Here is an 11643-nt window from a genome sequence, read left to right on the forward strand (position 1 = left end):
CAGACCACAATAGAAGGAAACTAGGAAAATAACAGAAACCATACAAGCACATGGAGACTCAACAATACTCTCTTAAATGAAAAATAGACCTAGGAAGAAATGGTGCTGGGCAAACTGGATATCCATAAGCCAAAGAATGAAAGTAGATCCCTATCTTTCACCCTGCGCAAAAGTCAACTCAAGGGAAGCTTCTGCTGGCGGACCGGGAAGTAGCTGAAGACTGGGCAATGGCAGTTGGGGAGACTTGCCTCAGGACAGACCCGATGCTACTGTAACCCCGCTGTAGAGCAGACCTGGGCGGCAGGCTCCGGGACCCGAGGGATGGAGGGGTCTAAGACGTCCAGCAGCACCATGCTGGTGCTTCGTGTGCCAGCGCTGCAGCCAGCCTCTGAAACTGGACACAAGCTTCAAGATCCTGGACTGTGTTACCGTCCAAGAGCTCACAGCTCCATTACTTGCCACAGCGCGGGCAAAACCAGGAGACACCCAGGAGGAAGAAGCTAACTCAGGAGAGGAGCCATTTATTGAAACTCGCCAGGATGGTGTCTCTCGCAGATTCATTCCCCCAGCTAGGATGATGTCTACAGAAAGTGCTAACAGCTTCGCTCTGATGGGGAAGGCATCTGATGGCGGCACTATGGAGAATCTCAGCTGGTGACTGAAGGTCACTGGGAATCTTTTTGACATCATGTTGGGTCAGACAGATGTGGATCACCCACTGTGTGAAGAATGCACAGATACTCTTTCAGACCAGCTGGATACTTAGCTCAATGTCACTGAAAATGAGTGTCAGAACTAAAAATTCTGTCTGGAGATGCTAGAGCAAATGAATGAGGATGACAGTGAGCAAGTACAGAGAGAGCTGAAGGAGCTGGCATTAAAGGAGGAAAGGCTGATACAGAAGCTGGAAGATGTGGAAAAGAACCGCAAGGTAGTGGCAGAAAATCTGGAGAAGGTCCAGACTGAGGCTGAGAGACTGGATCAGGAGGAAGCTCAGTATTAGAGGGAACACAGTGAATTTAAATGGCAATAGCTAGAGCTGGATGATGAGCTGAAGAATGTAGAAAATCAGATGTGGTATGCCCAGATGCAGCTGGACAAGCTGAAGAAAACCAACGTCTTTAATGCAACCTTCTATATCTGGCACAGTGGACATTTGGCACAATTAATAACTTCAGACTGGGTCACCTGCTGAGTGTTCCTGTGGAATGGAATGAGATTAATGTTGCTGGGGGTCAGATAGTTTTGCTGTTTCATGGTCTGGCCAATAAGATGGGTCTGACGTTTCAGAGGTATCCACTTGTTCCCTATGGAAATCATGCATATCTGGAATCTCTGACAGACAAATCTAAGGAGCTGCCATTATATTGTTCTGGGGGGTTGCAGTTTTTCTGGGACAACAAGTTTGCCCATGCAATGGTGGCTTTCCTGGATTGTGCAGCAATTCAAAGAAGAGGTGGAGAAAGGCAAAACACGATTTTGTCTTCCTTACAGGATGGATGTGGAAAAAGGCAAGATTGAAGACACAGGAGGCAGAAGTGGCTCCTATTACATCAAAAACAGTTTAACTATGAGGAACAGTGGACAAAAGCTCTCAAATTCATGCTGACAAGTCTTAAGTGGGGTCTTGCTTGGGTATCCTCACAGTTTTATAACAAGTGACTTTTATCTTAGGGGGATATTTGTCTTAAAGGCTTTAAATTCTGTTTTGTTTGCAACAAAAAAAAAAAAAGTTCTAAATTTGGAAAATATTAAACAGCACATGTTTACAATACCAAGAGACAAAAGCCACTTTATTTTAAAATATCATATGACAATTTCCAGAGCTACAACATGCCATGTATAGTTACCAGCCCTTGTCACAGTTTTGCTCCTAACCCCATGCCTTCTCTTCCCTCTACCCCTGAAACACAACTAATTTAAGTTAGATTTATTTTTTAATTGAACTGAGATTGATGTGTTTTCACTGGATTTCATTTCTCTCAGCTTCTGCTTTTAAAATCTGAAATATAAGCTTTTGTCTCCACTGAGACAATAAGATGTTTGAAACGCACAGTTGGATAATGTGGGTAAATGACATCTAAGCTTTGCTTTGTGATGTGATCAGAAGCTTGAAATTTAACACTTCTCACTTGGTTCCAGTACTGAATGGAAAAAAAAATTAGACCAGAAAACATGAAAAATATAGGATTATATATAACCCCAATATGAGCACTTGAAATATTTTTGACCAAATTAATTCTTCAAGGTGTCTCAGCAGTACTCGCAAATGTTTCTGTTAAATAAGGCCTTTAAATTATGTTGTTTTAGAAAATGCGTTAGGTTTTGACATATGATTGTATCTCATAAGTAGCATAAAATTGCAGACCAAATTTTGTATTCAATTCCAGCAGAGAATACTGAATTCTGATGTATATCATCATTTGACCCCAAATCAAAGTGGATCAAAGACCTACAAAGTAAAACAGAACCTATGCAACTCCTAGAGGAAAACATCAGGTTGACACTTCAACATTTAGGCACAGGCAACACTTTCTCTCTAGGACTCCTAAATCTCAGGCAATGATTTCAATGGGATGGCATCAAATTAAAAACTTCTCCACAGCACAGCAAACAATGAGTAATGTGAAAGAGAACTTATAGAATTGGAGAATAATCTTTGCTATCTATTCTTCTGACAGAGGATTAATACATAGAACATAGAAAAAAACTCAAAGATTTTACACCACAAAATATAATAACCCAATTAATAAGTGGATAAATGAACTAGATGCTTCTCAAAAGAAGAAATTAAAATGATTAACAAATATATGAAAAATGTCCAACATCATAGCAGTTAGGAAAATGCAAATAAAAATTACACTGAGATTTTATTTCATACTTGTCAGCCATCAAGAATACAAATAATCATGGCCTGGGGTTGTAGTTCAGTGGTAGAGCACTTGCCTGGCATGTGTGAGGCACTGGGTTTGATTCTCAGCACCACATTTAAATAAATGAATACAATAAAAGTCTATCAACATCTAAAAAATATTTTTAAAAAAAGAATACAAATAATCATAAATGCTGGAGAGGATATGAAGAAAAAGGAACATCTTTGGGGGGATTGTAAATTATTAATACCTTTATAAAATCAGTATGGAGGTTCCTCAAAAGTCTAGGTATAGAACCACCACATACCACTCCTCGGTATCTTTCTTAAAGATATAGATATACTGTAGTGTTACATGCATACCCATGATCATTACAATAGTCACACTATGAAAACAGCATAGATAACTGCCAACAGATGAATGCATAAAAAATACATATATATATAAACACAATGGAAATCAGTATGGAGGCTTTTCAAAAGACTAAGCCTAGAGGCACTCAGCTATACTACTCATTGGTATTTATCCTAAAGAATTAAAGTCATCACACTACAATGATAAATGCATGCCATGTTTCTAGCAGCACAATTCACAATAACCAAACAATGGAACCATCCTAGGTTTCCATCAATGAATGAATGGATGAAGAAAACATGATGTATATACACAATGGAGTTCTGTTCAGTCATAAAGACAAATGAAATTATGTCATTTGTAGGCAAATTGGTGACCTAATAATGAATTTATTAAGGGAAATACATCACTCTCAGAAGGTCAAGGGGCATATTTTTCATACCTGAAAGCTAGAGAGAAAAAAAATGTGGGGGCAAATCTCATGGAAATTGAAGAGAGATCCATAGAGGAAAGGAGGATGAGGAGGAGGGAGGGGAAAAGTGCTGGGGAGAAATATTGGTCAAATTATATTGTTATATTTTGCACATGTATAAATGTATAACAGAGCTCATCATCATGTGTAACTACAGTACACCAATAACAAGTGTGGGAAAAAAATCATAGAAGAGGCTTCCTATTTCTCATGAATACATTGGTAGATAATAGATAATAGGCCAATTATGTATTTTGCTATGGTTATGAAAAGTGAAATCTGGGAAACATGTCATTTTCCAGAATTCCATCCTAGCAATGCAGCAGTTTCATTGTGCTCCTTTTGTTGTGACAAACCTTGGTTTATGTATTTGAGTGAGTTCCTTCACTTCTGATATCCCAGAATCCAAATGAGAAAAGAACATCAAGTGATAATGGAAGAAAGAGTTCATGCAACAAGGGGAATTCTTCCTTCTGCTACCAAGACCCACAGTGCCACATTTCCTAATTGTGGCTGTTTAATGTAAAATCTAGGGAGTAAATATTGAACAGGGCACATCTTGGGTGATCTTTTTACTTCTTCCAGTCATACAGATATGCAAATATTAGGTATGGAAGAGTGTAGAAAAACAAAAATCAGAATGAAGAACTGTTTTTGCAGTTTTGAAAAAAAGTTGTTGGTTCAACTCAAACAGAAATGACAAAAATTCAGTGACCTCGTAAACAATTTAAAAACCAAAGGCATTATATTATAGACTAATGTCATGACAATCAAACTAAGTCAATTAATGAAATCAGTGATGAGAACAAAGCTAACTCTTCTTACTGAAGAGTAACTATTATCCTTGGCCTTGAACTTTCATTAAAGGTGGAAATAAAATGGGAGAGGTACAAAATTAACAAGATGGAAGGGTCACAAATATTGCACCATAGTGATGAAGACACTGAAGACAATGGTAATGAATTCATTCAGCAAAGGAAGAACAGAAATGCTGATCACCAATGTTTTTTCATGAGAAAAATGAAGAACATGATGGGTAAGGCAAAGATAGTACTCCCTGTAGATACCTGTTATTGTCCTATAAAAATAACTTTGGACTAATATTCATGATTAACAAAATTTATGCTTTTACTGCAGATATTCAGCCTCTGGGGTCATCAGAAAAAATATATGTATATAAATCATGAGATGCCAGTTTTCATATATATTGATAAATTTTTGCTTAAAAAATAATAACCAAGTTTGGCAATTATGAGGCTAAAGACATTCTCATATCCTGTTGATAAATGAAATTTGTCAGTACATTTGGAAGGGTGATTTAGTAACATGCACCAAATTTTCAAAATATTAGTCCATAAATCTAACAGCTTCACTTCTGTTACTGTATCTTTCTGGAACAGGAAAACATGATTTACAATATGTACATACGCACATTTGTTAAAGACATGTATTCTACATTATACAAAATGTACAAAGGGGAACATATCACATATGTGCAACATATATTGAAGATATGCAAAGCATATGCTCAGCACATTTATATAAACATATTACATATTAAATGTGTATTTTAAAGGCATTTAGCATGGCATTCTCATAAATTCTCATGAAATTTAAATCTTCGTCAATAAGGAAAGAGTTAAATTGTCATATCTGTAAAATAATGGGTATACAATCACTTAAAATGAAATCAGTTCTCTAGAGTACTGTTTAATTCAGTAGAGTATAATTAAGGCAGTTATTTTAATGACAATTCTTAAGCACAATTTTGTTTTAATAGTTACTTTGAGTTACAAAAGGAAGCTGCTGCCTGCCACACATGCACTCTGCCTTTCTATAGCAATAACTCATTAGTAGATTTGGGGTGATTTTTTCCAATGATCAAGTGCTGAAATAATGAATTCTAAGAATAATCTGCATATCATGAATACATTGCACATGGGTATTGCACATGTGGGGGTGGTCAATGTTTCACAAATACTTTATTATATTGGGTAAAATCTATGAAAACTTTCACCAAATCTTTAATATACCTAAATAGGAGTTGGCAAACCTTTTCTGCAGAGAGCCAGACAGTAAATATTTTAGTTTTTGTGGACCAGAGGTTCTTTGTGATTGTAGTCTGAAACATGTTATAGCCACTAGTGGATGGGTATGGGGTTCATTTCACTAAAAGTTTGTTTACGGGGATGGAAATATACCTATGGGTAATTTTTGTTTAGCATGCACATGACTAATTACAACTTTCTTTAGAAAAGTATGCAAACAATGGATTTGGCCCACAGGCACTAATTTGTTAACTTTCATGCTAAATCCAAGTTTAGTTAATGAAGTGAACTAAAGTCCAATCACATGCATGGTATTATTTTTTAAAAGATAATATATTGGAGCATGCATCACAACACATGTTTCAACAGTGACTTAACATACAACTTATAAAGATTGAGTTTATAAATTAGATTAAGTTTGGAATTACATCTTTTTATTATTGTCATAGAATTCAATGTTTTAATATAACTAAAAACTTTGTACTTGCATACTATAAAATATCATAGAAATAGAAGATTTGATTTAAGCAAGAATCGCTGTCCTTGAAATATTTTGTCTTTCTGTGGTAGTTATCTGTCAATATGAGCAAATGATAATCAGTTTATATAATACATCTAAGATATTTAAAGGTTATTTTAGTTTAGTTTATAGTTTTTTGAATTAGTATGTTTTGATGGCACATATATATTTGAAAAAAATTAAAGTGTCACAAATATACTACCAAATCATTATGTGAGGATTAAAAAAAATGCAGGTAATTTAGAAAATCATTAGGTCATTGCCAACTATGCTACTTAGCTAGGAGGCTCTTGAAAGAAAGATCTGCACTCACTGAGGATATTCCTTTCCCCTTTGTTTTTAAAATTTTATTTGTTCACTGTAATCCCAGGAATCAAGTCCAGGACCTTAAGCTTACTAGGCAAGCCTTCTACCATTGTGCTACATCCCAGCCCTCCATTTGTGTTTGAAATCACACCAGTAATTTTCACTCCATATTTTTCTCCAAAATTGCTTTTCTCAATTTTACTTCCAGTTTTCACTTGAATAAATCTGGAAACAGTTTCTTCCATATCATCTTACTTAACCTCTCAGCAGAATTGGACTCCCTGAAAACCTCCTCCAGCACACTTTCTGCACCTGGTTTTCAGGATGTCACTCATCCCCCTGGGTTTCCTCCCACCTTTTGAGTCCCTCCAGCTTAGTCTGTTTTATTTGTTTTTCTTCAAACCCTCTCATGTTTTCTTTATATTGTTTATATACCAGTTATTTCCAAATTTACCTCTCCAACCATGATCTTACTCCTTAATTCTAGACCTTTATAATCTGCCTTCTTAGTCGTTGATTGCCAACTCAGCAGGTACAAAATTGATCTAAAACATATCCTCACTCCTACCCCTCATTCTTACTTGAATTAATGACACTCTACCTTGGTGTCTTTCTTGACTCAGCTGTTTCTCTTATGCCTTCAAAGTTAGCCATATCTTTTATTTCCAAGCTTCTAGCATCTCCTGTTTAGATAACTGTAAATAGTCAGCAAATTAGTCTCCTTGTCTCTTTTTAAATGATCTTACTATCCATTCTTGTCACAGTAGACCAATTAGACCAAGTTTGATTAGGTTATTTCTCTACTCACAGCAGTCTAGTGGCCCCATTTTACTCTGAGTCCATGTTAGAATCCTTCCTAAGATGTACCAGACATGCCATTCTTCTTGCCACACCATGTCTGCTGCCACCCAAAGGTGCCTCATTTTCAGTGGTGGCTTTGGCTGTGACAGACAAGATTGGACCAGGACAGTCACCAACACCATCAGGTCATCCAAGTATGGGGAGGAGCTAGCCGATGCTTGGTCCTTCACTGCCTGGATCAGCCAATGGGGAGTTGTAGTGGAAGCTCCAGATGTCTGCAGAGCAGAGGCCATGGCCTCTCCTGGGCACGCCAGCTCACCTTCTGGCCTGGGGCTTGAGAGCCCCACAGGGCCCTGGGGAGCAGACCAGGCTCTGTTTCTCATCACATTCTCTGTCAAAACTCAGAGACAATACTTTTTATGTAAATAAGACAGAATAATGTAGTTTAGGAGAGAGGAAGGAAATAGTAATATCAATGCAGCTGACAGGTTGACAAAGACAAATACCAGTGACTTTGACAAGGAGTAGTTTCCATACATTGTCACCAGGAAAGCCTGACTTCAATGGAAAATTGAAGGAAACCCCTTAGGGAATTTTTCCACTGAAAGGCCACGAAAAAGTGAACAATGACTAAAGAAGAATATGGAATTAAAGAGTTAAAAAAACAAGTGTTTAGTGTATTTTACATGCTCTTGGAAGTAATCCATAAGAGAAGGACAGGCTTATTCAATTAATTGGATTTGCATATCCAATATTAAAAAGCTTCATAGGGTACCTTTGAATTGTCTATACAACTGTCTATGAATTGTCTATACAATTCAATTATAGAATTGTAAACTCTAATGGTCCTTAGATTTTCTATTGACTTGTACATTTTCTATAAGGGTTGTTGTTCATTGTATTTTAATTCAGATAAGGATATCCTAATACAACTGAACATGCAAATGATGACTCAAAATTTCAACTGTCATAGATGGGATTTTTAAATTATGTAGTAGAAAATATACAACCACACAGGTAATTCTCAAGACAATGTAATCATGCTTTCTGCATTGACAGTATCATCAGAAGTCGCTATACTTTTGTAAAGTACTTTAAAATATCAGAAGTATCAATATAATAGGTACTTAGAATCTGGGGGGAAATGGGGGAGTGTTGTATTTGTGTGCAATACAAAAGTAAAGTATTGATGACAGAGTTGAGATTATTCCTTTTGGATTATGAAATTTTAAAGTATCAGAAACTTGTTTTCCTATTCCAGCAAAGTAATTGAATACGCGTTGTGTCTTTTCTTTGTTGAATGCCTTAGTAAATCATTGAATAGATAAATGATGAATTTGTTAAAAAAAATAGGCCTTTAATTTATTGAAGCTAGGTTTCCAAAATTGACTATGAATAAAGTCATTTTATTTTTAAAATAATGGCAAGTTGCAGAAATTACTATTTACAATTATATCCTGATATGGAGTGATAATATAGATTGATCATCTATTATATTTCTTTCAAACACTTAATGAGGAATATTGCTTTCACAGAACATTTTGAAACACATGGAGATTGAAAACCAGGTTTAAATTTGGGTTTTTCCACAAACAAGATACATGAGTTTTGGCAAGTTATTTGGCCTTTCTTTGACTGGTTTCTTCTTTTATAAAATGCCTAATGTTATTAACCTCACAGAATTGTTGGGAAAATGAGAATTAAAACAAGTTTAACATATATACACTGCTTAGAATTGTGTACAGTCATTGCATTGTAGATCCTGAAACAAGAACCCTATCATTACAAAAAGGATTCAAGGATTTAAGTCATATTTTACAAATGGGTTTTAGTAACTCATATGAATTTTATTTTTTGAAAATGATAATAACAAAACATTGTAATTTCCATCAAATAATGCAAGGAACAGTTTACTCTTCATTTTGTTTTGACTTGCAGAAAGTGTGATCTAAATTTAATTCTTTGTTTTGATTCTATTAGTAGTATTATTCTTTTTTTCTTAATGCTATTCTTTCTGCTTACACTTGAATCCCATTTGTGGAAAATGATTGTAAAATTTATGGGTACCAGAAATAAATTAAAAATATAAAAACTTTATATATAAAGAGAATAGTCTTAATGCAGTTGACAAACTTGGTATTTGTCTGAAAGAATTTTCAGTGTTTCTTTTTGTTTTTTCTTTTAGGCCCACAGAGAAAAAACCTTTTGAAAGGAATAAGGTATTGTTAGAAATAATAAAAGATAATATTTCATTGATAAAATACATTATGAAAGCAAAGTGATACAATATAAAAATATAAATTAAAAATATATTGTAAAAGGTAAAGTGAAAGAACAGAGAATTTTTTGTTATGTACAGACTTTAACTTGGCATTCTGATTGTATCAGAATCTAATGTTGAATGTGCTGATAATAAAAAGAAAGGTAAGACAATAAAATAATCAGTAAAGATGAGATGTTGGAAGAGTTTTCTGACACTGAGGAACAGCCCATCACCCATTAATAATTGTTGATGATGATGAAGATGATGATGATGATGGTGACAATGACAATAAGAAATTGCAGGGTCCTAAGCTATTTGAAGAGGAGTCCCATGATCAGAGCCAAATTTCTTTTGATAAAGAAGAGGTAGATGAGTTTGCTGTCTCCCAGGGAAACTCACCTGATAATGTTGATGAGATGTAGAATTTTGGTAAAAATATTGGTCAACTACCAAATAGTCCTGAGGCTAACCTAGAAATTATAGATACAAAGTTGCCAAGTGAAGAGCCCATTCCTGTGGTGGAACAAAGAATGAAAAGAAAGGACAAAACCAAAAATACATGTGTGACACCTGCTGGTAGCGGAACAAAAAAGCATGGGCCTTTGAAGAAGAAATCCAGTGCAGTAAAAGTTGAAAAATGGGAGGTTGGGAAATCTATGTGCAAAACACGTGGATATTTCTTGAATGACCTTGAAGAGAATTCATGGAAATTAATGGAAATAAATTCAAGCAAAACAAGTATGAGCTGGTTCAGAAAATCTACCAACTGTTTATCAGCACCATCTTTGAGCAAAAGTTGTCGAAGAAAATAGAAATCACCTGGAATAAAAAGATGATGTGAACTGCTAGCTTATGCACCACTAGTGAAACAGGACACCCCAAAAGGGATCACTATTCCACCATCAAGATTTCTTCACAGACCACCTCCATGAAACTTTGGTCCTCCTAGCTGCCTGATGGTGTCTGAGATTCTCATGGTAATGCATGGAAGTATTATGCGAGAAAATTCAATTCAGCATACCCTGAGTGCAGATCCAGGGTTGGCTGCTACACCAAATTGTTGAACACTGAGTGCTTTATCTGTGCTAGATGCAGAGGGCCTTTGGTCATACTGACATTAACTAGGAAAGATGGAACTCCCATTGAGCCCCATGTGAGACCAATTGCCTAATACATGCAGGAGAATTGTCAAATGTTGTTTCAAGGGACAGTGAGGTTCAGCCATGGGGTTATAATGAGAAAGCTCAGCAAAGATTATGTTGCCAGTAAACAAAAGAAGAATCCTTAGAGTATATTCATATAAACTGAATCCTTTACTGATGAAAAGTTTTAGGAAAAAAAAAACCTCTATTACTATGAAGTTATGAATATTAGGTTTAAATACATGTTTTAAGATTCATATTTTTCAGGATAATTGTTCTTAACCAAGGGTTCTATTTGTAGTCATTTTGTCCTTGACCATACCTTGAAACTCATCTGGATCCACTTTGGATCTTATTTTGAAAGCAGAATTTTATATTGTAGAACAAATAGAGAAGAAAAATGAGTTTTTGAGAGTGGCAGCTTGACATAATGAGAATGATACTGCAAAGAATATAAGTTTTAAAAGCTGCACTTCACACAGGACCACTGTCAGAGGTACCCTGTTAAACCCACCTACATATAATGTGTAATTCGATTGCTGATGACCTCGAGTGAAGCTTTCTAGCTGTATAATTGTTCAAAAAATAAAATAAATGTTTCTGCATCTCAAAAAAAAAAAAAAAAAAAAGAGAAACAATAATCATGGGTAAAGATTTCCTTTTGACAGAAATCTGTTCTTTGAACTACCTGTGCTTTTGCTTATATAAAAAGGTGGCTAATTGCCACATTTATGTATTTAGTATGTAGTATATAAATTTGAGGTACATTTTGATATTTAATTGTTGTTTTATAGGTCAAAAATCAAATAAATGCTATGGAAGACCTTGATGAATCACAGTCACCTTTAATAGCCTTACATGTTT

The 11643-nt window shown here is 35.4% G+C and overlaps 1 pseudogene across 1 annotated transcript; it reads left to right on the plus strand.

Moving 5' to 3' along the window:
- Positions 1 to 242: 242 nt before the first annotated feature.
- LOC306652888 (beclin-1-like) lies at positions 243 to 1787 on the plus strand (annotated as a pseudogene). The gene has a single exon. The product of its transcript is annotated as a beclin-1-like (transcript).
- Positions 1788 to 11643: the final 9856 nt, after the last annotated feature.

This window comes from Sciurus vulgaris (genome assembly GCF_902686455.1).
Source record: "Sciurus vulgaris genome assembly, contig: HiC_scaffold_636_arrow_ctg1, whole genome shotgun sequence".
NCBI classification, from domain to species: Eukaryota; Metazoa; Chordata; class Mammalia; order Rodentia; family Sciuridae; genus Sciurus; species Sciurus vulgaris.